This window comes from Lissotriton vulgaris, chromosome 1_2 (assembly GCF_964263255.1).
Source record: "Lissotriton vulgaris chromosome 1_2, aLisVul1.2, whole genome shotgun sequence".
Lineage (NCBI taxonomy): Eukaryota > Metazoa > Chordata > Amphibia > Caudata > Salamandridae > Lissotriton > Lissotriton vulgaris.
The window spans coordinates 122,044,993-122,071,787 of NC_141686.1; the positions used below are offsets into that span (position 1 = coordinate 122,044,993).

General features: G+C 48.4%; 1 protein-coding gene across 1 annotated transcript in view; it reads right to left on the minus strand.

The window, feature by feature from the left end:
- Positions 1-26,795, minus strand: part of LOC147734664 (uncharacterized) — a 5,992,067-nt gene that overhangs the window by 3,555,377 nt on the left and 2,409,895 nt on the right. The gene's annotated exons all lie outside the window — the stretch shown is intronic.

Consider the following 26,795-nt stretch of genomic DNA (forward strand, 5'->3'; position numbering starts at 1 on the left):
GTCGAGTAAGGTGTCATACGAATTGGAATACTAACCCCTCGCCAATTCTGGCGACGGGGTTAGCATTCCACCCTTCTAGAGGGACACGACATGTATGTAACTGTGAACCCCGGTTAAAGTCAAACGTTTCCTCAGCTCCACAAAATGGATGCTGCCACCACAGACACGAGTCTGACCTCCTGCTGCTGGGAGTCCTTCCAGCGAGGAGAGCTTGGACAAAGGGTTTCCTGTCCGGGGCGGTGCTAGCACCATCCCAGACAGGGTTTTGTGTATCCTGGGTAGGCAGGGCTTTACAGGAAGGTGACTGCTGAGTGGCACCCCGGTGCTCACTACGCATAGGCCGGTCAGAACCAGTTCCAGGGGCACACCAGCCCCTGGCCTGGGGGAAGTCCGGCATGGGAGAGGGGTGTAACCACCCCCCTCCTAGTCCCACCCATAGACAGGACCTAGTCACCGGGTCAGCCCCTTTTCCTAGTATAAAGTTAGGAGCGGGCCCCCTTCCAAATTAGATCATCTTTGGAATCAAGACACGACTTTCTGCGAAAGGACTTCAAGATTTCTTCTTCAAGATTCTCCCTTGTGACTAAGGAGTAGTCACCCTGCATCCGCAGGCACCATCTTAAGAACACTGCGGTCTGCTGCAAGTCCTTCCTCCGGAATCCGACTGCCCAGCTCGACGAGAACCGGCTTCCCTGGCACCTCTGACCTCTACTCACCTCTACAGCAAAGCTGAGAACCGTGAGTGCGACGAGACCTCGAGGGACCGGCCATCTTCAAGACTGCACGACTTCTTTCCAGCACGACCGCCGAGGGATCCTCTGGTGAGTGCTTTGAAGTCCGAGAAGCCCCGACCCTGAGCAGCTCCAGCACCGAAGTTCAGCCTCCCAGCATCTCCACGATCTGCGTGGGGCCCTTCTGCTTTTTGCTGCTCACCGCGTTGTTTGGCTACTAGCCCGCTGGCTTGTGGCCTTCTTCACGACGCCCGAGGACATCACTGCTGCTGGTCTGGTTGCTACAGACTGGCCCTTGCTCCCTTCCAAAAGAGGAGCACCCCGGACCCTCCTAGTCCACTCAAGACGCCATTTTAGGTCCACCGCGTGGGCTTGAATTAGCCAAGGCTTTGTTGCCCAATCCTGGGTCCAGCGACGCCGACAGCTTCATCCATCGTGGGACAGCTCGCTCCTCCATCCTGGTCGCCGACAACGCCTCCTGGTCCTTGAGTTCTGCAGAGCACAGCGTCACCCACTCACCCAGTCGAGGTGACTACCATCCGGTGCCCTCCTGATGCCACCTGACTACTGGCTAGTAGTCTCGAACTTGGTCCCCTCTACTTTCAGGTATCGTCCATCTTCAAGATCCAGGCTTGGATCACTTCGAACTCTCTTCACTGGTCGCCTGCCAGCATCTTTCTTCCAGGCTCCTGGTCCGTCTACGAGGATTCCCGACGTCTTTTGAGACCTATGCAGCTGCAGCCCCTGGGCTAGGTAACTTCGGCATTTCGGTGCCCCAGCATAGCCTCACTATCCAAGGGTCAGAATCCACTTTCGTTTTCCTCCTACCAGGTCGGGTTCGCCGAGAACGCTAACTTTCTGAAATCTAGCTACCATAGACTTTGTCCCGCATCCCGCGTGAGAGTGCACACTCTGCACCGGAGTCCCCTAGGCCTCCTAGAAGTAATCTGAAGATTCTATAGTCAAGACCTAGCGATTCCAAAGCCTATTAGTACTGTACTTATGAGGTTCCATGACGATTGTAAGTGGTGTTTTCGACTCGTACGAATATGGTCGAGTCTGGTATCTATGAACCGCAAATGACGAGTTTAGTGGGTGTGCGCAGTTTCGCTGTGCTAACCTGAACCGTTCGTTTGTTTCGTGGGTTTCTATCTGTACCCACGGGTTCCATCTTAGATACGGCATCCATTTTGTCTCTTGCCCTCAAGTAGCCAGCGAACGGACGCTGTCCGCTTCGCGACCCTGGGATTCCCAAGACTCTTGCGGAAGACATGTTTCCTTTGAAAGTGTCTTTATGATGAGGGGGATGATACTGTAAGGCAGATGGCCCCGCTCGAGGCACATCTTGCCGTGCCGGTCTATTGTCTTAGCCGTGCATCTCATTAGGCACGTCCCTTTGATGCCTGCAGCTCGTGTTTCCCGATACCACCCCTTTTACACCCTTTCCGATCTCCCCACTGTTTCTGCCTTCCTTTGCACCTGTCCTTGTTCCTTCTTCGATCTGTTTACTGCCGATTGGAATGTACTAATGGCGGGAAGATGGGTTTTTACAGTTGGGAACCACCGAATGTTTCTGTACTTATGTTCCAGACCCTGAATACATCAAAGCAACCCCTCTTGGGGATAATGATGTTAACCTATGGTAGAAAACTGTATAAAAAGGAGCGATCCACAGTAGCAAATTGAATCAGATCCCGCGAACTTACATGTTGTGTACTTCACGTGACTTCTGTGTTCCCTGCAGTAAATAAACCTCGAATCTTTGACGCCGAAGGAAGTGTCCCGTGTCTCTGTCATTTGTACGCCGGAACAGGTTACCCACGAAGGTTTCAGGTGTTGTCCCCTGGCACCGCTGGGTCTTAAATAACCCAGTCCCTCAGTTGGCGCCCAACGTTTGGCTGCATCAGTGGTACCGGTCCAAGCCCGACGATCGTGAGGAACTTCGTGTGAAATCTCCGAGGGAAGGTGCACCCCGCTTCATCGATCCTGTTGTCGAAATAAGTGGCCCGACGACTTTTCCCGCGAAGATTCCCGCCTCCTGACGGCTGCGACGGACTGCTGCCCCGACTTTAGACCTGTTTTGGCGCCTGGCGTAGACCTTGGTACAGCGAGACGATTGACGGGCCTTCCTGGTGACGCCATCGATCTTTGAGTTAAGTATTTGTGGGTCGCTCCCAGAATCCTTGGTTGTGGTTGCTTAGTCGTTGCATGGTTCCATTGCATTTGTGGTTCTTCGTACTTGGTTCTTTGTTGTAATATTTGACGACTGCAGCCGCCAAAAACCGAGGGTTTTTGCTCTTTGCAGGGACTTGGTAAATCCCGTAACCCTTGAAGTTTGTGAAACTCGGCTAGTGTGCAAGATGCCTGGTCGTAGTACTTTGTTCAGTTGTTTCAGATGTTGTGGTACGGATTCCCGACTGGAGGACTTGTGTCCGATACCTTCGGTTGGAACTCCTACTTATGAGCTTTACAGCAAACATGGGTTAGGTCCGATTACCTTTAATGAATATTGGATTCGCTACACCAAAAAAGATGGTGTCCTTAGTTGGCCACCTCATGGTAGTTTCGAGACCCCGATTTTAGATAATCTTGAGGCTAAATTGTTTAAGAAAAAGTCAAGGCCGGCCATGTTTGATGCCTTTCGGTTATGGCGCAAAGAAGCCAGACAGAAAGAGATCAGACAGACAAAACGTAATTAGAGAGATGGTGTTGCTACCATTGTAAAGAAAGCAGAGCAGTTCCAGCGTGATAAGGAGGAAAAGGAAAAGGAAGTTTTTGATAGGCTTCAGCGTATGACTATAGATAAATGTTATCCCGCTTTGCCAACGGAGTCGGATCAGAAGGAGGAATTAGTTGAGGATCCCTTAATGTCCTATCTTATGAAGTCGCCACCTCCGTACGCACAGGGTACCGCAGCTCCTGTGGTTCCTCCTGTACCTGCTCCTGTACCTGCTCCTCAACTTGCTCCTCTGACTGTTCCTATTCCTTTGCCTAATTCTGTTCCTACTGCTCCCCCGCTTGTACTTCCTCATACTCCTGCTCCCGCTACTGCTCCTGTCCTACTTACTCCTGCTGCTTCTTCTGTTCCCGATTCTTCTCTTGTTACTACTCTATCGTATGCTTCTCCATCTACTCGACGTCGTACCCCTTTAGTTGCTGCTAACTTTGTTAATTCTCTCGGACCTATTCCTGAGTCCGCTGGTTCGGACGGTCCACAAAGACGTAGTCAGCTTCCTGGTAATAGGGAACGTGCTGCGCTGTACAATATGGCAATGGCATGGATGCTGCACCCCTATAGGAATCCTCCACGTTCGGTAGTGAATACGTTTAGTCAATTCAATATACCGACACAAAGATATGTTTTTGAAGAAATGTGCAAGGCTTTGCGTGACCAAATATCGGCTGATGCATCGGATGATGTATTAACTGCTTTGACCAACCTACAGCTCCAGTTTTCGAGCGGAATGATAGTGGGTACTAATGTTCAACGTGTTGTTGAGCAATTATTGGCTCTTCGCCCCTCTATGATGCCTCAAGCATTGTTCGTTGAAGATATTGAAAGATCGTTAGATGCGTCTGGTCAGTACCCCATGCGCGAAGTTCCACCAGTGTGAATGCCAGGTGATGCTGCTCAAATTCCGCCGATCCTGCCACATTTCCAGAGAGTGTGGATACATCTCCCATGGAAACGGTCGGAAGTTCTACAGGTGAAGCAATCTTTGCCTGACCCCCGCAAAAATCCTGCAGGGTATTATAAGGAATTGTCGCAGCTCGTAGATGCTACGATAATGAATCTTGCCGATATCGATATGCTGTTTGGCAATGTCGTACCGCAACCAGTATGGGCCAAGATTCGTCAGGAAGATCATGCAAACGAATTAGGTGGTGATTGGGCTGCTCTTACTGTGGCAGATACGCGACAAATTGGTGGGGCTAAGCCTGAACAGCTTATTACTGCTCTCCCTCAGAGAATTATTACCCTAATGAAGACACTTATGCCAGCTATGAGGGTGAACTGGGACAAGTTGTCAGCTTGCAGACAGAAGAAGGATGAGAGTGTCTCTGACTTCTTTACGAGATTTGAGGAGGCATTCATCGATCACAGTGGTCAGGATATGGGTACCGAGGGTGGTCAGCGGTTGTCTGTGGATAAATTTGTCTCTAACTTATTGCCCGATTTGAGCAACAAATTGAAAAATTCTGAGAGTGCGTGGGCTGTCTCTACCTCTGCTCAAATATTGGCTACGGCACAGTATTATGAGAATAGGGAGAAAGAAGAGAATGACCGCGCCGATAAAAAGACGAAAGAACTTAAAACTAAAGTGTTGTTGCAGCAGGCGTATCCTCCGCGTTCAAATCAGAATGAGTCGCAACAACGTAATCGAACGCAGTCGCAATCTAATAGGTCGCAATCGCGAAATGACTCCTCTTCGCAGAGATCTTCCTTAGGGTACAATCAGTGTGCCTATTGTAGACAGGAGGGTCATTTAAAATTCAACTGTTCAGTCCTCAATGAGCGTAACAGTGGTAACGTATCTAGAGGAGGTCGTGGTGGTCCTCAGCAGACATCACGTGGTAGGGGTCGTGGTGCTCTAAATGATCGTTCAGACAATTCGTCAAATTCCAATAATTGTTTTGATCAACGTGGATCATCGCAAGGACGATCTGCGCAGTATAACGTTGATGACTATTACGTCGATCAGGGAACTGACGACGGTAATTACTAGGACAGCCATAGACAAGGAGAGGGAGTGGTATCAGTTCCGGTTGATCAGAGAGGGCCTTACGTCGCAGTTGCCACATCGGGCGTCGTTGAGCCTTTTCTGTTGGACACTGGTGCAGCGAAAAGTTCCATCATGCATTCGAAACTCCCTGGCGCACCTTTGTCTGCCTTAACAAATGTTTCTGTTGGATTCTCTGGCGCCCCTGTTAGCAATCCGGTTTCGTGCCCTTTGCCACTTGCAATTGGGCCACGGGAGCTGAAAGCTCCGTTGATTTTGACCACTGGTTGTGGTGAAAATCTTTTGGGCCTGGATTTGCTTAAACGTTTGTATGCGACTTTGTATTGTTCTCCTGCGGGAGTGAAGCTTACTTTGGGTGAGAGAGTGATCTTTCCAATGTACTTGTCTCTCGATAAGCTTCCACCGGAATTGAGTTCTCTTCCTGCATCTTTGTGGGCAACAGGTCCCAATGACGTGGGCCTGCTTGACATCTCCCCTTATGTTGTTCACTTGAAATCTAATGTGTGACTGCCACGTATTCCCCAGTATCGAATCTCTCTTGACGGTGAACGGGCACTGTTGGCGATCATCTATGATTTGATCGAGAAAGACATTATTGAGGAGACTCGGGGAAACGTGTGCAACAGCCCTGTACTGCCTATTTTGAAACGTACCGATCCTTCCAAACCACCTGTTTATCGTTTTGTTATCGATTTACGGGAGGTGAATAAAATTGTGATTCCTCAGTTCCCTGTTGTGCCTGACATCACGGTGTTACTGACTCTGATTCCAGCCTCGGCATCATGGTTTTCAGTGATCGATCTGAAGAATGCGTTCTTCAGTATTCCGATTGCTGAAGAAAGCAGAGACCTTTTCGGTTTCTCTCTTGGTGGTCGTAGCTTCCGGTTTAAACGTGCTCCTCAGGGCTACTGTGAGAGTCCATCGATATACAGTCAAGCCTTGAAGGGCCAACTAGATGCATTTGTGTTGCCGGCTGGTGCAGCCTTAATCCAATACGTTGACGACTTATTGGTGGCTGCAGATACTCAGGACATTTGCAAAATTGCTACGGTGTCGTTGTTGCAACATCTCTGTGACTTACATCACAAGGTGTCACCTTCTAAACTTCAATATTGTTGTCAAGAAGTAACCTATCTAGGTCACTTATTGTCAAAGGAGGGAAGACGGTTGACCCCAGAGAGAATTGCACTCATTGCGCGAATATCTGTGCCAACAACCCAAAGAGATGTGCGTGCCTTTCTAGGTATTACGTCATACTGCAGACAGTGGATTCCAAATTTTTCATTGTTAGCGAAACCATTGGTGGCTCTTACGTGCAAGGATGTTCCAACTCCTTTACCATGGACGGAAGAATGTCAGAAAAAATTTTCTGAACTGCGTGACGCATTGTGTTCGGCTCCTGTGTTAGGTACTCCTGACTACAGCAAGCTGTTTACATTATACGTTCACGAGAGGGAAGGTTGTGCGTTGAGTGTCTTAACGCAACCCTTCGGTGATAAGCAACGTCCATGTGCATATTTTTCCTCGACCTTGGACCCGGTAGCTAGAGCATTGCCGAGTTGTTTGAGAGCAACAGCGGCAGCTGCGGTGTCCATCCGACAATCAGCAGGATTGGTCATGGATAATATGCTTACGTTGATGGTTCCACATGCAGTTGACACTCTTTTGAATCGTACAAAAACCCAACACTTGACGAGTGCGAGGTTGTCTGGGTACGAGTTGACGCTGTTGGCAAGTCATATTCAGATAAAACGTTGTAATGTTCTAAACCCGGCGACCTTATTGCCAATCAGTGCAGAGTCAGATGAAGTAGCAGCGCATGACTGTTACTTAAGGACTGAGGACGAAACAAAAGGTCGAGTGGACCTTAAAAACACTCCTTTGGAAGATCCCGATGGAATTTTGTATGTGGATGGTTCATGTTTTAAATTGCCAAATGGTGATGTGACTACTGCGTATGCTGTGGTAACGTTGAATACTGTTGTGGAAGCTGCGAGATTGAATCAGAACTCTGCCCAGGCTGCAGAACTGATTGCTTTAACTAGAGCGTGTGTGTTGGCGAAAGGGAAACGAGTGAATGTGTTTACCGACAGCCAATACGCTTTTGGCGTCGCCCATAGCTTTGGACGGTTGTGGAGAGAGAGAGGTTTTATGACGTCGCATGGTACAGAGATTCAGCATGGACAGCTTGTGAATGATCTTTTGGATGCACTTACGTTGCCTAAGCAGGTAGCGATTGTTAAATGTAGTGCGCATCGTAAGGTGACGGATGATGTTGGCCGTGGTAATGCGTTTGCGGATGAGACTGCTAAGGAGACTGCCCGGAACCTTAGCACTAGAATGTATGTGACGAGTTCGGTTAGGTGGCCTACAGAGACTGGTATGTGTGAGGATACTATCCAAAGTGTGAAAGCAATTCAGAATGAAGCCACTGATACTGAAAAGACGAAGTGGAAAGAGAGTACGGGAAAGTTGGATGCGAATGGTTGTTGGGTTGATTTGTCGGAGCATAAGAGATGGATGTTGCCAGATGCGTATGTGCTGGCTGTTGTGACAATGGCACACGGGTTAGCACATATTAGTGCGAAAGGTATTTGTAAGTTGTTGTCCCCTCTGTGGAAGAATGATGGTATTACGAAATGTGCTGAGAGATTGGTTAAGAATTGCATGATATGTATGTTGTACAATCCTGGTAAGAGAACCCCTACACCTCCTGGCCATTTTGCTCCCCCTTCATATCCCTTTGAAGTGATCCAGCTAGACTTCATCCATATGGAGCGATGCAATAACCTGAAATACGTTTTGGTTGTGGTTTGCGCATTCTCCCGATGGATTGAAGCCTACCCTCTCAAAGACAATAGTGCCCGGTCTACTGCGAAAATCCTACTGAAGGAATACTTTCCTCGGTATGGAATGCCCCGAATTGTATGGTCTGATAACGGAAGTGAGTTTGTAGGGAGTGTGATGAAGAGTGTGTGTAAGGGACTTGGAATTAATCAAAAATTCCATAGCGCCAATCATCCCCAGTCAGCAGGTTTGGTTGAGGGGTATAATGGCACCCTTAAACTCAAACTAGCTAAGATTCAGGCTACGACTGGTCTTTCGTGGCCTGACGCTTTGCCCCTAGCTTTGTTGTCAACAAGGGCGACCGTACACTCCCGAGTAGGGCTCAGTCCCTATGAAATGGGTGTTCGGTCGTCCTGCGAATGTTTGGGGGGTCCCTAGACCAAGTGTGTTTTCTGATCTTGAGTACCCAATGTTGATTGATTATCTTCATGATCTGACTGCTAAACTGAGGTTAATTCACCAACAGGTTTACGAAGCACTGCCGACGCAGACGGAGGGTCCAGGCCACCAGCTCCAACCGGGAGACTGGGTGGTTACGCGAAACTTCGCTCGCTTAAAGAATCTTGAGCCCCGCTTCACTGGCCCTTTTCAAGTCCTCCTTGCCACGAGAACTGCTGTCCGTTTGGAAGGTCGCAAGAATTGGGTGCACGCCACCCATACGAAAAAGGTACCTATACCTTTACCGGCGGACTCGTGGGTGAGGAAAGGCATTGCTTCATCTGAAACAGAGAAATTCCAGACCTTTGTACCTTTTAGCAACGCTGAACCTGCTGGAGAATCCTCAGTGCAGCAGAACGACTTTGTTGAACATTTGTCATCACAAGACTCAAGATCTGAACAATCGACTGATCAACAGAACTCTGTTCCCTCATCGGATCCATTGTTTGATGAACAGACACGTCCTGGGAAAACTCGATACTTTTTGCGATCCAGCACCAAAGACTAATAAATTTTCGTTTTGTCCCTCGACATCTGCATTATCCCATTTGCCACGATCAGTCTGAACCCCCGTATAATTGTGATTGTTTTTGTAAATATTGAGTTTCGTTCCATATATGTGTTTTTGCTTCCACAGCTGAGAGACTTTGTACATATTTGTGAATAAGATACCTTGCATCCAGGTGTACCGTAGGGCCGCGCGTGTACTTCCTTCTGGTTAGTAGGTCTTGACACTAGGTCAAAGACCGTCGGTTCCTCGGAACTCCTAGGGATTGACTACTGCTACACAGAACGAAGTGCGTCAAGAAACGTTGCGGACGGTCTTAGGGGATGGTGTTTTCGAAGCTGATGGATTTGGAAGAAGCTCAGGCGCAAAGATTTAAACTACAGCAGATTACTCGTACCAAATGTTTTATGTTTCAAGTGTTCCTTCTGTTTCTGGTTCTGTCTTCGTTATTGGTGGGTGGGGTGTATTACATGATACCGTACTTCCTACCCTCTGCCATACCTAATCCTACTTCTGAACCTAAATCTACCTCCACTGCATCCCCTCATTCTTTCCATATCTTACCCGAACACGAACAGGCTAGACGTGCGGAATTCCGAAATAATTCCTTTATTCAGCTCCTTCATCAGCATCAGTTAGTGGTTAACACTACTAATTGTTGGGTGTGTGGGTTAATGCCACATACCACGGATAAGGGAATTCCATATCTGGTCCTTCCTTATAGTTCCCAGGGTTCAGCTCGAGCATTTCAAACAATGTTTCGAAGTGCACTAGATTCCAACCCTAATCGAGAGCCACATCCTTCCCACTCTGGTCCTGGTTCGTACCAAAAGCCTTTGGCTATAGCGATAGATGATTTAGATAGGGATATCTATGAACCGTCGCTTATCCCAGAAGAAGAGGTACAAGCCTATAGGGTCCTGAGTAAGGTCGAGTATAGTGCGCTCACTGGTGAAAAACAGCTTAGAAGCTCGCCTCCGATATGGGTCGTACCCCACCTTGGTAATTTCTGTCTACTGGGTCGTGGCCGAAGATCGAGAGCTCGTCTTGGAGAGAGTGCTTGCTCCGAGACTTATATCCTGCCGATGCTCTTTTCCCCTGTGTTTCTGGCTGCCAAGGGTACGTACTTTGTCTGCCATGACCGTGCGTATACATGGTTGCCCTCCGACTTTGTGGGCTCATGTTATATCGCAAATCTGTTGCCTCCGACGTTCACTGTTGATGCAGACTATCACAAGACTAGAGTTGTGAGAGGCGTGATTAGCGAAGAGGACACTGCCGGTCAAGAGGCAGGAGACTTTTTTACGGGTTTCCTCCCGTTTTGGGGACCTATGGTTAATAGTAGGAACCTGAGACAATTGACTCAAGTGGTGGAATCGACAGCTAATATCACTGCCAGTGCCCTTGGTAATATCACCACAGAACTTCAAGCGGATAGGCTTATGACGTTACAAAACCGTATGGTTTTAGACGTGGTCTTAGCAGATCGAGGTGGAGTATGTAAGGTGATCCATTCGAGCTGCTGTATTTTCATTCCAGATAACGCTCCGACTGTCTATCATGCCATCTCAAAGTTGCATAAGATCTCTGAGTCCATACACGTGGACGTAGGGGATTGGACGTTACTTGGGTGGTTTTGGGGCCTGATATCGACTTGGGGTTGGAAGATTCTGATGATCATCGGAGTTGTTGTAGCGTTTCTGTTCACGTGTTGCCTTTGTGTGCAGTGTGGTCCTGCCTTATGTGGCCTCTGTGCTACGACGTGTATAAGACAGCCGCCTGTTACCAAAGGAGCTCAGTTGGACAGAGTTATGTTGCAGCAACATCTAGATGGTCTGATGAATATCGAGTATGATTCTGACTAGTGCTTGCCTACATGAGGGCAAAAGGAGCGTCTGAGGTTCCGTGACGATTGTAAGTGGTGTTTTCGACTCGTACGAATATGGTCGAGTCTGGTATCTATGAACCGCAAATGACGAGTTTAGTGGGTGTGCGCAGTTTCGCTGTGCTAACCTGAACCGTTCGTTTGTTTCGTGGGTTTCTATCTGTACCCACGGGTTCCATCTTAGATACGGCATCCATTTTGTCTCTTGCCCTCAAGTAGCCAGCGAACGGACGCTGTCCGCTTCGCGACCCTGGGATTCCCAAGACTCTTGCGGAAGACACGTTTCCTTTGAAAGTGTCTTTATGATGAGGGGGATGATACTGTAAGGCAGATGGCCCCGCTCGAGGCACATCTTGCCGTGCCGGTCTATTGTCTTAGCCGTGCATCTCATTAGGCACGTCCCTTTGATGCCTGCAGCTCGTGTTTCCCGATACCACCCCTTTTACACCCTTTCCGATCTCCCCACTGTTTCTGCCTTCCTTTGCACCTGTCCTTGTTCCTTCTTCGATCTGTTTACTGCCGATTGGAATGTACTAATGGTGGGAAGATGGGTTTTTACAGTTGGGAACCACCAAATGTTTCTGTACTTATGTTCCGGACCCTGAATACATCAAAGCGACCCCTCTTGGGGATAATGATGGGAACCAAGTTGTAAACCTTTGTGTACTATGTTAACCTATGAGAGAAAACTGTATAAAAAGGAGCGATCCACAGTAGCAAATCGAATCAGATCCCGCGAACTTACATGTTGTGTACTTCACGTGACTTCTGTGTTCCCTGCAGTAAATAAACCTCGAATCTTTGACGCCGAAGCAAGTGTCCCGTGTCTCTGTCATTTGTACGCCGGAACAGGTTACCCACGAAGGTTTCAGGTGTTGTCCCCTGGCACTGCTGGGTCTTAAATAACCCAGTCCTTCACTTACCTGCTAGTAATTTCGCATTCCACTTTCAGAGTATATGGTTTTCCGTGCCCCTCGGGCATTTGTATATACTGTGCTAACTTAAGTATTTTCCTAAGAGTTTTGTTTTGTGCTTAGTACCCTGTCCTCATAAAGAGTACAGGGATGTTGTGATTCTAATAAATACACTGTTTATTTTCATAACACTTGTGTGGTGTCCTTTCACTTGGTGTTCAAGGGGTATATGTGATGGTATAACAGCTGGCTTAACACGCCCTCTCGAGTCTTTAGCCTTAGACTGCTCGTACCCACGCTACTAGGATAGCTGGTCTTTAAGGTTGACTTACAACCAATCATCAATAAGGGTTGTCCGGACTGATACAGAGTGTTCACTAGAATAGTGAGCACTGCATATCAGGCCAACTTCTCACATTGGTGGCAGCGGTGGGATTTGACCTTGCTGTTGTTTTACCACACGTATCCTAAGAATATCTTGTGAAAGATCACATAAGGACTCCAGGTACATATAACTTAGCTTAGAATACTCTGAGTTCTACTTAACCAGCTGTTGTAGCTCCTCAAGGCTTAGCACACCTTGGCTACAACTCTTAGCAAGGGATCAGTTGGCAAACACATAGTGTAGGTAGGTGCATCACGTACACCACACTTGAATCAGCATGTCAGACAAAGGTGGAAACACTGAGTCTCCCCTTGTGTCAGTAGACCTTCCACAGGTCACTTCCAGATATGCTGCTCTTAGCTTCCAGGAGATGAGACAAGTGTGTACCTCCAGGAAGCTAAAACAGGGGTCTAATCCCACAATTCCCTTTCTGATAGGTCTCTTGGAGACTTATGATGCAAGGAGGGCTGGTAACCCAGACCCTTCTAATCCAGATGGGAACATGCCTCCCCTAGAGGGAACCTCAGGTGACCCAGACCTTATCCATCTCTCTGCAGAAGGTGAAGAGGAGGATGAGGACCTGGAGCCATCTGATGATGAGGCAGACAAAGGTCCAGAAGTAGTTAGTCAGCTAACTAGGGACAACTTAAGCAGGCATGAGAATGGTACTAGGAGACCCCTGGGACCTTTCTCAGGCCAGCTTAACAGTGGGAGTGGATAAGTTAGATCTCTATCAAGAGGCTCTAACAGATCCATTCAAACCAATGGCTCTCACGCCTCTGCTCTGAGGAGGATGACCTCCCCTCAGAGGAGAATATATGAAGCCAAGGAAAGGGAAGTCAATCTGAGGATTGAAAGGGAAGAACTTGACCTGGCCAAAGAAAGACTTGCCTTTGCTAGAGAGCAAGAGTTGAGTGGGTCAAAACCCACTGGTGGCAGCATTATACCTAACAATAGGGACAGGAGTTTTGATACAAGACACCTGAGTAAGATAGTGCCCCCCTTTAAACAAGGGGATGACATCCACAAATGTATAACTGCTTTGGAGAGAGCCTGCACTGTGCAGGGTGTTCCCCAAAGTCAGTGGGCAGCTATCTTGTGGCTCTCCTTTGAAGGTAAAGGTAGAGATAAGCTCCTCACCACAAGGGCTGAGGATGCTAACAATTACCAAGTCTTGAAGAATACACTGATTGATGGGTTTGGCCTAACCACTGAGCAGTACAGGTTGCTGTTCAGGGATACCCAGAAAACTCAGTCTCAAGATTGGTCTGATTTTGTAGATTGTGCCACTAAGGCTTTGGAGGGCTGGTTGCTGGGCAGTAAGGTTACTGATTACACAGGATTGTATAATTTGATAATGAGAGAGCAAATGTTAAACAATTGTCAGAACCAGTTGTTACATCAGCATCTTGTTGACTCAGATCTGACCTCTCCCCAAGAATTGGAAAAGAAGGCAGACAGATGGGTCAGAACAAGAGTTAAGCAGAACCAGGGCCAGAACCAGGGTGGTCAGAAGAAAGCAGACCAGAAGGGTAAAGATTCTAAGGGTGAACAAAATGACCAAAAGTCTTCGTCAGGTCCCAAACAACCCAAAGAGGGTGGGGGTCAGGTTCCCCAGAAAAAGAAGAATCAAGAAGGCCAGTCCAAAAGGTGGTGCCAGTACTGTAAAAGTAAAACTCACTGGTTTAGTGAATGCACCAAGAAAGGAGGAGGGCAGACTCCTGCCACTGCAGCCCCTAAGGCACCTGTGCCCCCTAGTACAGTCAGCAGTGGTAGTGCACCTCCCAAGGGTTTAGTTGGGTTAACCTTGGGTTCTGAGGGGTATGACAACCTAGTTGGCACACTCACTCAGGCTGTCCTTGTCTGTACAGGGGATGTGGATATATCCTCAGATGTCAGTCCCAATACTTTGGGCAAATACAGACAGACAGGGGGAGAAGCAGCAAATAACTAAGTGCCCAAAGCCTTACTTCAGCGGAGAACAGCACACGGAGAGCCACGCACAGACCGGAGAACAGAGCCAGGATCCCGCCACCAGTCGCGCCGCCGCCCGGGACTACGTTTCCCAGCAGGCTTAGCGGCGGCGCGTTCCCCGACGCAGGAGAAGCGACGGGAGGGGCTGCATAAGATCGAGAGCCCTCGGTGGAGCGGTGGGGGGAAGCAGCAAATAACTAAGTGCCCAAAGCCTTACTTCAGCGGAGAACAGCACACGGAGAGCCACACACAGACCGGAGAACAGAGCCAGGATCCCGCCACCAGTCGCGCCGCCGCCCGGGACTACGTTTCCCAGCAGGCTTAGCGGCGGCGCGTTCCCCGACGCGGGAGAAGCGACGGGAGGGGCTGCATAAGATCGAGAGCCCTCGGTAGAGCGGTGGGGAGAAGCAGCAAATAACTAAGTGCCCAAAGCCTTACTTCAGCGGAGAACAGCACACGGAGAGCCACGCACAGACCGGAGAACAGAGCCAGGATCCCGCCACCAGTCGCGCCGCCGCCCGGGACTACGTTTCCCAGCAGGCTTAGCGGCGGCGCGTTCCCCGACGCGGGAGAAGCGACGGGAGGGGCTGCATAAGATCGAGAGCCCTCAGCGTCGCGGGACGCGAGCGGGACGCCCGGGGCGAAGCCCGGGCAAAGGGCGGGCCCTCTGTGGCCCTCCGAGGACCTCAGAGGACGGGACGGGCCACCCCGCTGTTACCCATCAACGCAGAACACTCCCCAAGTAAGTCTTCTACGCACGCTGTCCCTATCGGAGATTGTATCGTTACTCTTTTACAATGTCCACAAGGGGCAGTCGCAGTAAGACCGCTGCAGGAGCTGGGAAAGTCACCGGGCCAATTGACAACTTCATCTTTAAGGCCAATGAAGCAATTGATCACAGCATTTCATTATTGGAGCGCAGAGTATCCCTGGAACTGGCCCAAGCCAAACGCTCCTCCTTGGGTCTCCTTGCCACAGCAAATACACCCATTAGACACAACTCTGCTGATGGCGTCGCCATCATTAATGCCAACGCAGAGATCCACACCATGCCTAACACCGTGGATTTATCAGTAACACAACTTCTCTCTGACTCCTTACGGAGTCTGGAGAAATCACCTAACTTAGATGTTACTGATAATTTTAACACAGAACTGGATCGCGTTACAAACTCTATTCCTGCAATGAGTTTTCCTGAGAACTCGGATATCATACCCATTGTAGAGTCTCAAGTACTTCTTACCTCACTAACTGAGATCACACGTGATCATGCTATTGACCCAATTTTGTTTACAGACCTCGACCCCATGGCTACAAATTTTTCCCCTCCACGAGCTTTAGCTACTACACATATACTCGTGGATTCAACCCCTAACTCAAGAGCAATGCGAGGGTTAAGGGAAGGAGCGGTACAGAAGCAGAAACCGCCCCAAGGCCCAAATATATCTACATCCAATAGAAGCCCTCTCCCTCAAAGAAAGCAGGGGAAAAACCCACCTAATAACCAAAAAAAGGCTTGTAAAAAATCTAACGCAGGATTAAGTAATAAAGGAGATCCATCCTCTAAGGAGGGGTCATATAAAGACTGCTCCTCAACAAACCAACTTATAACAAAGGTTGGGGAAATTATATCTGCCCACCTTGCCACCATCGAAAAGAGACTAGGGAATATGGAAAAACAACTTAACGAATTAAGCGCCCTAGTTAAAAGCCCACTACCCAAAGATACTCCAGTCTTAGTGGCAGCAAAACCACACATTCAACCTCCTTCGGGGCAAGCCGTGAAAAAACCAGCCCCAGCCCCAGCCCCTAGTATCACACATAAGCAAAATTTACCTCCAAAGGGAGTCACGAATAAGCCAAACACACCCACACCCACCCCAAACACAATCACACAGGGGAAACAACCTAACCCAACACAATCAAAGGGGGATACCACTAGCAACTCTAAGGACAGGAATAAAGGCAATCAAAGAAAATTCCATGCTAATTTGCCACCCGGATCTAGTCCATATGTAGTGGTAATGACGGGTGTCCCTGAGATACCGGACAACACCGAAGAGCCACCCTGGTCTCTATTAAATAAAGTCAGCTTCTGGTTGAATAACAACAGACCCCTACCCTCATACTGTAGGAGTAAAATCCTAACAGTCAGAAGAGTACCATGGGTGGGCCGAGAAATACAGAAAACACATGGTGACTGTGTGATTGTTAACTTCGATGACCCACGCACTGTAGAACATATCTGTTCATGGAGAAGCGAGGGGTATAGCGAAGGCATAGAAACAAAACATCTCTCCTTTTTCTATCCATCTAGGAGATTCAATCAGCACCATAATGCCTTTGAGAGAAACTGGTGTCATACGGGGCAAGAAGTTGAGGGAAACAACTGGGGTGAGTGGGGGTTAGATAATAACTATAGACATCCCTATAGGAACATACCAAGCAGAGATGCTTATTGGGGTATACCAGTTTTTAACAGATTCAGCAGTCTCGATATGGTTGATTGACTTCCCCCATCTCTTTCGGGGCTGCTGAACACTGAACTGGAGGGAACAAAACAGGGCTGCCCCGCTGAGTTGGTTAAAAACATAGAGATGGTCGATAAGGAAACATTAGGCACCCAACTGGCCCAAAACCACCCGACACTGCCACTAGTAAGGGAAGACAAACTAATGGATAACACTGTAGGATGTAAAACAACTATCCTTCCAGACCCACATATTCATAAAAACCCTGATAGTGTACTAACGATTGTTAGCTGGAATGTAGCCGGACTCCAACAACGGGTATTGGACCAGGAATGGTTAAAATTCATATCTAACAAAGATATTATAATGTTCCAAGAGACATGGGCTACTTCGGAAATAACCATAGAGGGCTTTGAATGCTACAGCATCTGTGCTCAAAAGCCAGCTTTTGGTCGCCCCATGGGAGGCTTGCTGATTGGGTTCAGAATAACTCTAGGGGGGGCTATCAGGCCAATACCAACTAAGAGCCTAAATATTCAAATCATCGAGTTTACTTGTAGATCATCGGTACATCTGATCAACTTTTATAATAATGACTTTCACTCGACCCCCAATAAAAACTATATAGAGCTATTCGAGAACATAACAAGGATAACTGAATCAACCAAGAACTGCGCAAGCAACGGGATCATCCTAGCTGGAGACTTTAATGCTAAATTATCAAGAACTAAAGCAGGTACAAACCAACTAGATAGGGCCACCAAACGCGGGAATGAATTGAAAAATTTCATAAATACCCACACCCTATCAAATATAATGGACACATTTATACATAGTGATACTGCTTATATTCCAACCTTCAGAGGGAGAGATTTTTCCAGCACAGTAGACTACATCTTCACTTCTGTGGAACTACTAGACAAAGTCATCCAAGCTGGAGTAGTAGAAAGAGCCTTTGGCGACCATAATGCACTTGAACTCAGCCTAAGAATGGGCCCGACCCAAATACCTCCCCGCACTTTTGGAGCAAGAGATATCACGACATCAACAGACAACCTTAGGTTAAAGTGGAAAGGGGTGAACTGTGAATCCATTATGGATATAATTACAAACAATCACCAACCAACAGTTGCTTCCTGCCTACTTACGGATGGGAATTACCATAGGATAATTGAAGACTTTGAAAATTTGTGCCATGTCATTAAAACTCTTCTGACAGTCCCCCACAGGAAAAATAACGACGAACCCAGATGGTTCGACAGTTGTTGCTCAACGGCAAACAAGGCACTTCGCAAGGCACTAAATTCCAAACCGAGAGACCTTGCTGATGTACGGACCGCCAGGCATGCCTACAAAACAGCCATAGGGATAAGGAAGGCTGCCATGGTAGAGGATCAGTGGAAAGATCTATCAGTCTCTGCTACTATGGGAAATAGTGCAACTTTCTGGCCCGCTGTAAGGAAGATGCGGGACATGGGTAAACAGCTGTCACCAATTAGCTGCACCATTTCAAGTCAGAACTGGGAGCAACATTTCTCCAATATATATGCTAACCCCGCTGCTCCTGTAGAAAACCAAAATTTTGATAAGCTGAGCCCACTTGACATAACCCTGGGGGAGGTCCTCTTGGCCATTAATCAAAGCCTGGGGAACAAGGCACCTGGGCCGGACGGCTTTCCAATTGATTTAATCAAACATAGACCAGAATTTTGGGGGCCCATTCTGGCTAATGTTTTCAACAGCGTACCGCTGGGCACCATCCCTGCTACCTGGTCCACAAGCACAATAGTGCCTATTTACAAAAAAGGTGAAAGATCTGACCCTGCAAATTATAGGCCCATCTCACTCTTAGACAACACCCTGAAAATCTTGGGCCGGGTGTTGTACAACAGAGTGAATGATTGGGCCGAAGAAACAGGGGTGCTAGACAGATGTCAGATGGGCTTTAGAAGTAGGGTCGGGACAACAGAACAATGCCTGAATCTCAATCTTATAACAGGCAAATACACCATAGCCAAGGCTGCTCCTATTTACCTAGCCTTTATGGACTTGTCGTCCGCATTCGACCTTGTGAATAGGTCGAAATTGTGGGCGACACTTCTCTCCTATGGCCTTGATGAACCCTTGGTATACTTCCTAGCCTATCTACATGCGGACACTAAAGCTCGGGTACGAATCGGAATGGAGGGCGAAACCTCGGGGGCAATTAAGGTAGAAAGAGGCGTCCGACAGGGGTGCGTTTTAGCACCCCTGTTATTCATCATCTACATAAACGGTCTGAGTGACTCCCTGAAAGAGACGACAACGGATGTCCCGAAAATCCAAGGGAATCCGCTACCCGCACTCCTCTACGCAGATGATGCGTTGATCATGGGCTTAACACCGAATGCTCTCCGTGCCCTGGTCAAGAGCTTTTCCCTTTTTATGGGGAAACTGGACCTGAAGGTGAACTTTAAAAAATCATTTGTTATGACATGCGGGCCAGGGGCTAAACAACTGAACTCCATCTCAATTGGATCAGAGAAGCTACACTCCACCAAATCATTCCCATATTTAGGTATGGTCTTTGCTGCGAACGGCCTGTGGAGTGGGCATCTCGCCCACGCCACAGGCAAGTTCTCAAAGGCCATAAATTCCATCCTTGCCTTGCCACGACCAAAAAGGTCAGAAACAACCGGGGCAATTATGAAAATCTACAAATTGCAATGTGTTCCGGTTGCAACCTATGGAGCAGAAATTTGGGGGATAGTGAGCCCATCTAGCCTGCAGACAGAAGAAAACCGGTTGTGTAGAAAAGTTTTAGGAGCTCTGATTTCCTCTTCTGGGTACATCTGTCACGCCGAGCTCAATCTGCCCTACATAACCGACTTCATTGCCACGCGACCCGCAATATTTTGGCTGTCGATCTGGGCTAATGAACGTGCCACCTTAACACAGGACATTGTGTCTGAATGCCTAAACTGTGACAAGGGTATGAGCATCCCGTGGCTCCGGGCAACAAAGGAAAGCCTGGACAGTATTGGGAAAATCAATCTTTTTAACGACCCTGCCCAGATTAAGAACTCGGATAAGAAGGACATACAAACCGAACTTTATGCCCTCTTTAGGGAAAAGAGGTTGGAGATAGAACTACAAAAACAAACTGTTAAATCTTATGTGACTAATATAAACAATGATCTATCCCCACAACGAATACCTTTATACCTCAGACTCCCTCTGACCAACTGGTAGAGGTCGCTGTTATTTCACCTAAGAGCTGGATCTACAAAATACTCACTCTGCATTCCCATGGGCTACAGCACTTCGAACTTTGGGCACGAGCTAAGCCCCTGCCCCTGTGATGGTCACAGTAGACAAAATGAACTGCATTTCTTTTTTCATTGTAAATTTTTTATGAAATATATTAAGTGGTTTTTAGCTCCATATTTTAAAAAACAAAGGCCAGTTTCCCTAATTCAATCATATCTTATGTTTTTAAACTTAGACAATGTAGATCTGATTTTTCGTGCAACCTCATTTCTGAAAGTTATATTCCATGCACGGAAATCTATGGAACCTCCCTGAAATGCTCATGCACCCAAAAAGAATGTCTCCTATGCAACAGCACTTTGGTTACCTGTAATGTACATTGGAATGCACTTTAATAACCTGATCTTGACTGTTTACATCATCATTGCTGCTTTCTTTCCTTTTAACTATTTTATGGTAACTGTGTAAAACTATTTTTAAAGATATATTTTTATGTTTATGTGACTTTTATGGATTTTTTGCAATCCGAATAAAGTTTTCTTTGAATTGAATTGAATTGCCAGACACCTTTAATAAATGGAAGAATGGCTCAGGCCTATAGGGGCACTTGTGCCAGTGTCACAATGGTGACACCTAACTTTGTGGACCCTGGACAGATCATGCCAGGTACAGATTTCCTGGTGACCAATGCAAGCAATGTCACTACCAGTCATAGTATGGCAATTGTTGCTTTCTCCTGGGGAGGGGTAAATGGCCAAAAGAAGGTTGTTGTTAGTTCAGACCTCCCAGTGGATTGTTTGTTGGGAAATGATTTGGAGTCATCACATTGGTCAGAGGTGGAGCATAGGACTCACATGGAGATGTTAGGCTTGCCAGCACATGTGCTTGCTGTGACTAGGTCACAGGTCAGAAGATGCCCCACTGAACAGGTGCTGGATCCTGGAACAATGGACCAGACACCTTCCAAGAAGAAGAGCAGTAGGGTTAAGGCTGTGCCTTCCCCCTTGCCCCAGGTTGTGGATCAAGTCTCAGAGGAGGCTGACCTACAGGAAGTGAGGGAAACTGAGCCTAAAGAGTTTGAACTTGATCAAGTTGAATTCCTGGGCTCAGGGGGACCCTCAAGGGAGGACCTGGGGAAGGAACAATTAGACTGCCCTTCCCTTGAACCCCTCAGACAGCAGGCTGCTGCTGAGGCTGCTGGGAACGCCACAGGTACCCACAAGGTACACTGGGAAGATGGACTCCTAGTACACTGAGGCAAGAGACCCCAAGCCTGGCATGGCCAGGAGGCTGGTTATCCCCTTGTCTCAGAGAGGTTTCCTCCTTACCTTGGCCCATGAGATTCCCTTAGCAGGTCACTTAGGCCAGACAAAGACTTGGGACAGGCTTGTCTCACACTTTCACTGGCCTCACATGAATGAGGATACCAAGGAGTTTTGTCGCTCCTATGTCACTTGCCAAGCCAGTGGTAAGTCAGGTGGCACAACAAAGGCCCCCCTTATACCAATGCCTGTGGTGGGGGTGCCCTTTGAAAGAGTGGGGATTGACATTGTTGGTCCAATGGAACCCCAGACAGCATCAGGGCACAAGTTTATACTGGTGGTAGTGGATCATGCCACCAGGTATCCTGAAGCTATTCCCCTTAGGACCACTACAGCACCTGTTGTGGCAAGAGCCCTAGTTGGAGTGTTCTCCAGAGTAGGCTTCCCTAAGGAGGTTGTCTCTGACAGAGGTGCAAACTTCATGTCAAGCTACTTAACTGCTATGTGGAAGGAATGTGGTGTCAACTACAAGTTCACTACACCCTATCATCCACAATGTAATGGGCGTGTTGAAAGGTTCAACAGGACCCTAAAAGGGATGATTCATGGACTACCTGAAAAGCTCAGGCGTAGATGGGATTTCCTGATTCCCTGCCTTCTGTTTGCTTACAGAGAGGTCCCACAAAAGGGGGTTGGCTACAGCCCTTTTGAACTTTTGTATGGGCATCCTGTGAGAGGCCCCCTGTGTTTGGTGAAGGAAGGATGGGAGAGACCTCTCAAAAAGCCTGCAACCAGCATAGTGGACTATGTACTTGGTCTCCGCTCCAGGATGGCTGAGTATATGGAGAAGGCATCTGAAAACCTTAAGGCCAGTCAAGAACTTCAAAAAGCTTGGCATGGCCAAAAGGCTGTCCTGACTGTTTATCAGCCTGGACAGAAGGTGTGGGTGTTGGAGCCAGTGGCCCCAGCAGCACTCAAAGACAAATGGTCTGGGCCCCACACAATTCTTGAGCAAAAGGGAGAGGTCATCTACCTGGTGGACCTTGGAACTCCCAGGAGCCCCCACAGGGTGCTCCATGTCAACATGCTCAAAGCATATGTCGACAGGAAGGACATGAGCTTGCTCATGGCCATAGATGAGGGACAGGAGGAAGAGAGTGACCCTCTCCCAGACCTGCTCACTCAGAATCCTGATGATGGGTCAGTAGATGGTGTTATCTTTTGTGGCAGCCTCTCTGAGCATCAACAGAAAGACTGTAAACAGGTTCTTCAGTCTTTCAGACATATGTTCTCTCTGACACCCAGTCAGACCAATTGGTGTACCCATGAGGTTGACACTGGTGACAGCTTGCCAGTCAAGAGTAAAATCTACAGGCAGCCTGATCATGTTAGAGACTGCATCAAAACTGAAGTGCAGAAAATGTTGGAGTTGGGAGTCATTGAACCCTCAGATAGCCCTTGGGCTAGTCCAGTAGTTCTAGTGCCAAAACCTCACACCCAGGGTGGTAAGAAAGAGATGAGGTTCTGCGTAGACTACAGGGGTCTCAATGCAGTCACTAAGACTGATGCCCACCCAATACCAAGGGCAGATGAACTTATAGATAGATTGGCTTCTGCCAACTACTTAAGTACATTTGACCTGACAGCTGGGTATTGGCAAATCAGGTTAGCTGAGGATGCCAAGCCCAAGACAGCATTTTCAACCCCTGGTGGACATTATCAGTTTGTGGTAATGCCCTTTGGTCTGAAAAATGCACCTGCCACCTTCCAAAGGTTGGTGAATCATGTTCTCACTGGGCTGGATGACTTCTGTGCAGCATATCTTGATGATATTGCTGTCTTTAGCTCCACCTGGGAGGATCACCTGCTCCACCTGAGGAAAGTGTTAGAGGCTCTGCAAGCAGCAGGCCTCACTATCAAGGCCACCAAGTGCCAGATAGGGCAGACACAGGTTGTATACCTGGGCCACCTTGTAGGTGGAGGCCAGGTTCAACCACTGGAGAGCAAAATACAGTCAATCAGGGACTGGGCTCCTCCAACCACCCAGACTCAGGTTCGAGCTTTCTTGGGCCTGACTGGTTACTACAGAAAGTTTGTCAGGAACTATGGATCAATTGTGACTCCATTAAATGAACTGACAAGTAGGAAAATGCCAAAAAAGGTTCAGTGGACAGCAGGCTGTCAAAAAGCATTCGATGACCTAAAGCAGGCCATGTGCACAGCACCTATCCTCAAGAGTCCAGACTACTCCAAACCATTCATTGTCCAAACAGATGCTTCTGAGTTGGGTGTGGGAGCTGTTCTATCTCAACTGAATTTTGATGGTCAAGACCAGCCCATTGCTTTTAGAAGCAGAAGGCTGACCCCCAGAGAGAAGAATTGGTCAGCTATTGAGAGGGAGGCCTTTGCTGTGGTTTGGGCCATGAAGAAGTTGAGGCCATACTTGTTTGGCACTCACTTCAAGATTCAGACCGACCATAAGCCCCCCTTGTGGCTAAATCAGATGAAGGGTGAAAACCCCAAACTGCTTAGGTGGTCCATTTCCCTACAGGGGATGGACTTTACAGTGGAACATAGACCTGGTACTGATCATGGCAATGCCGATGGGCTCTCCAGATATTTCCACTTAGAACAAGAAGACTCACCTGGTCAAGGTTAGCTTATTGTCCCAAAGTTTGGGGGGGGGGTCATGTAGGAGAGTAGGGTCTGCAATCCTATGATCACCCAGATTTTTTGCTTTTGTTTCACTGGTTTACGACTTTCTCTGGCTGTGGGCCTGCCAATCAGACCCACAGCCTGGCTGTTCTCTCTCTAAATTACAACATGTACCCTAGGTGCATTTACCAATTGGTACTGGGCCACCTTGTCAGACCCTGTAACTCAGGGCGTAGGTGTACCCAGGGCCTACCAAGGGCTGAAGCATGTATTATGCCACCCCTGGCTGGCCTCCTAAATTTGACACAACTGGCTGCATGACAGCTGGGGCAAAGTCGTGTAATCACCCTTTGCTATAGATATAGTATACCTATATCTAACCCTAGAAATGGACACACAGATTCCTATCAGTCACTCCTATGGCAGGCCTTGACAATCCTGAAGGCAGAGTGCTTGGAATCATGTGAAATGGTGCTCTGGCATGAGCTGAGCCCGTTTGCAGCTTGCGGAACCAAGTCCTAATAGCTGTTCCATGATAACGCATACCATATACTCTTAAGTGCATTATAATCCTCGCGGTTAAATGCTATCTCTGGTATTGCTTTATCAAAACATGTCGAGTAAGGTGTCATACGAATTGGAATACTAACCCCTCGCCAATTCTGGCGACGGGGTTAGCATTCCACCCTTCTAGAGGGACACGACATGTATGTAACTGTGAACCCCGGTTAAAGTTAAACGAAGCCTCAGCTCCACAAAATGGATGCTGCCACCACAGACACGAGTCTGACCTCCTGCTGCTGGGAGTCCTTCCAGCGAGGAGAGCTTGGACAAAGGGTTTCCTGTCCGGGGCGGTGCTAGCACCATCCCAGACAGGGTTTTGTGTATCTTGGGTAGGCAGGGCTTTACAGGAAGGTGACTGCTGAGTGGCACCCTGGTGCACACTACGCATAGGCCGGTCAGAACCAGCCCCTGGCCTGGGGGAAGTCCGGCATGGGAGAGGGGTGTAACCACCCCCTCCTAGTCCCACCTATAGGCAGGACCTAGTCACCGGGTCAGCCCCTTTTCCTAGTATAAAGTTAGGAGCGGGCCCCCTTCCAAATTAGATCATCTTTGGAATCAAGACACAATTTTCTGCGAAAGGACTTCAAGATTTCTTCTTCAAGATTCTCCCTTGTGACTAAGGAGTAGTCACCCTGCATCCGCAGGCACCATCTTAAGAACACTGCGGTCTGCTGCAAGTCCTTCCTCCGGAATCCGACTGCCCAGCTCGACGAGAACCGGCTTCCCTGGCACCTCTGACCTCTACTTACCTCTACAGCAAAGCTGAGAACCGTGAGTGCGACAAGACCTCGAGGGACCGGCCATCTTCAAGACTGCACGACTTCTTTCCAGCACGACTGCCGAGGGATCCTCTGGTGAGTGCTTTGGGGTCCGAGAAGCCCCGACCCTGAGCAGCTCCAGCACCGAAGTTCAGCCTCCCAGCATCTCCACGATCTGCGTGGGGCCCTTCTGCTTTTTGCTGCTCACTGCGTTGTTTGGCTACTAGCCGGCTGGCTTGTGGCCTTCTTCACGGCGCCCGACGACATCACTGCTGCTGGTCTGGTTGCTCCAGAGTGGCCCTTGCTCCCTTCCAAAAGAGGAGCACCCCGGACCCTCCTGGTCCACTCAAGACGCCATTTTAGGTCCACCGCGTGGGCTTGAATTAGCCAAGGCTTTGTAGCCCAATCCTGGGTCCAGCGACGCCGACAGCTTCATCCATCGTGGGACAGCTCGCTCCTCCATCCTGGTCGCCGACAACGCCTCCTGGTCCGTGAGTTCTGCAGAGCACAGCGCCACCCACTCACCTAGTCGAGGTGACTACCATCCGGTGCCCTCCTGGTGCCACCTGACTACTGGCTAGTAGTCTCGAACTTGGTCCCCTCTGCTTTCAGGTATCGTCCATCTTCAAGATCCAGGCTTGGATCACTTCGAACTCTCTTCACTGGTCGCCTGCCAGCATCTTTCTTCCAGGCTCCTGGTCCGTCTACGAGGATTCCCGATGTCTTTTGAGACCTATGCAGCTGCAGCCCCTGGGCTAGGTAACTTCGGCATTTCGGTGCTCCAGCATAGCCTCACTATCCAAGGGTCAGAATCCACTTTCGTTTTCCTCCTACCAGGTCGGGTTCGCCCGAGAACACTAACTTTCTGAAATCTAGCTACCATAGACTTTGTCCCGCATCCCGCGTGAGAGTGCACACTCTGCACCCGAGTCCCCTAGGCCTCCTAGAAGTAATCTGAAGATTCTATAGTCAAGACCTAGCGATTCCAAAGCCTATTAGTACTGTACTTACCTGCTAGTAATTTCGCATTCCACTTTCAGAGTATATGGTTTTCCGTGCCCCTCGGGCATTTGTATATACTGTGCTAACTTAAGTATTTTCGTAAGAGTTTTGTTTTGTGCTTAGTACCCTGTCCTCATAAAGAGTACAGGGCTGTTGTGATTCTAATAAATACACTGTTTATTTTCATAACACTTGTGTGGTGTCCTTTCACTTGGTGTTCAAGGGGTATATGTGATGGTATAACAGCTGGCTTAACACGCCCTCTCGAGTCTTTAGCCTTAGACTGCTCGTATCCACGCTACTAGGATAGCTGGTCTATAAGGTTGACTTACAACCAATCATCAATAAGGGTTGTCTGGACTGATACATAGTGTTCACTAGAATAGTGAGCACTGCATATCAGGCCAACT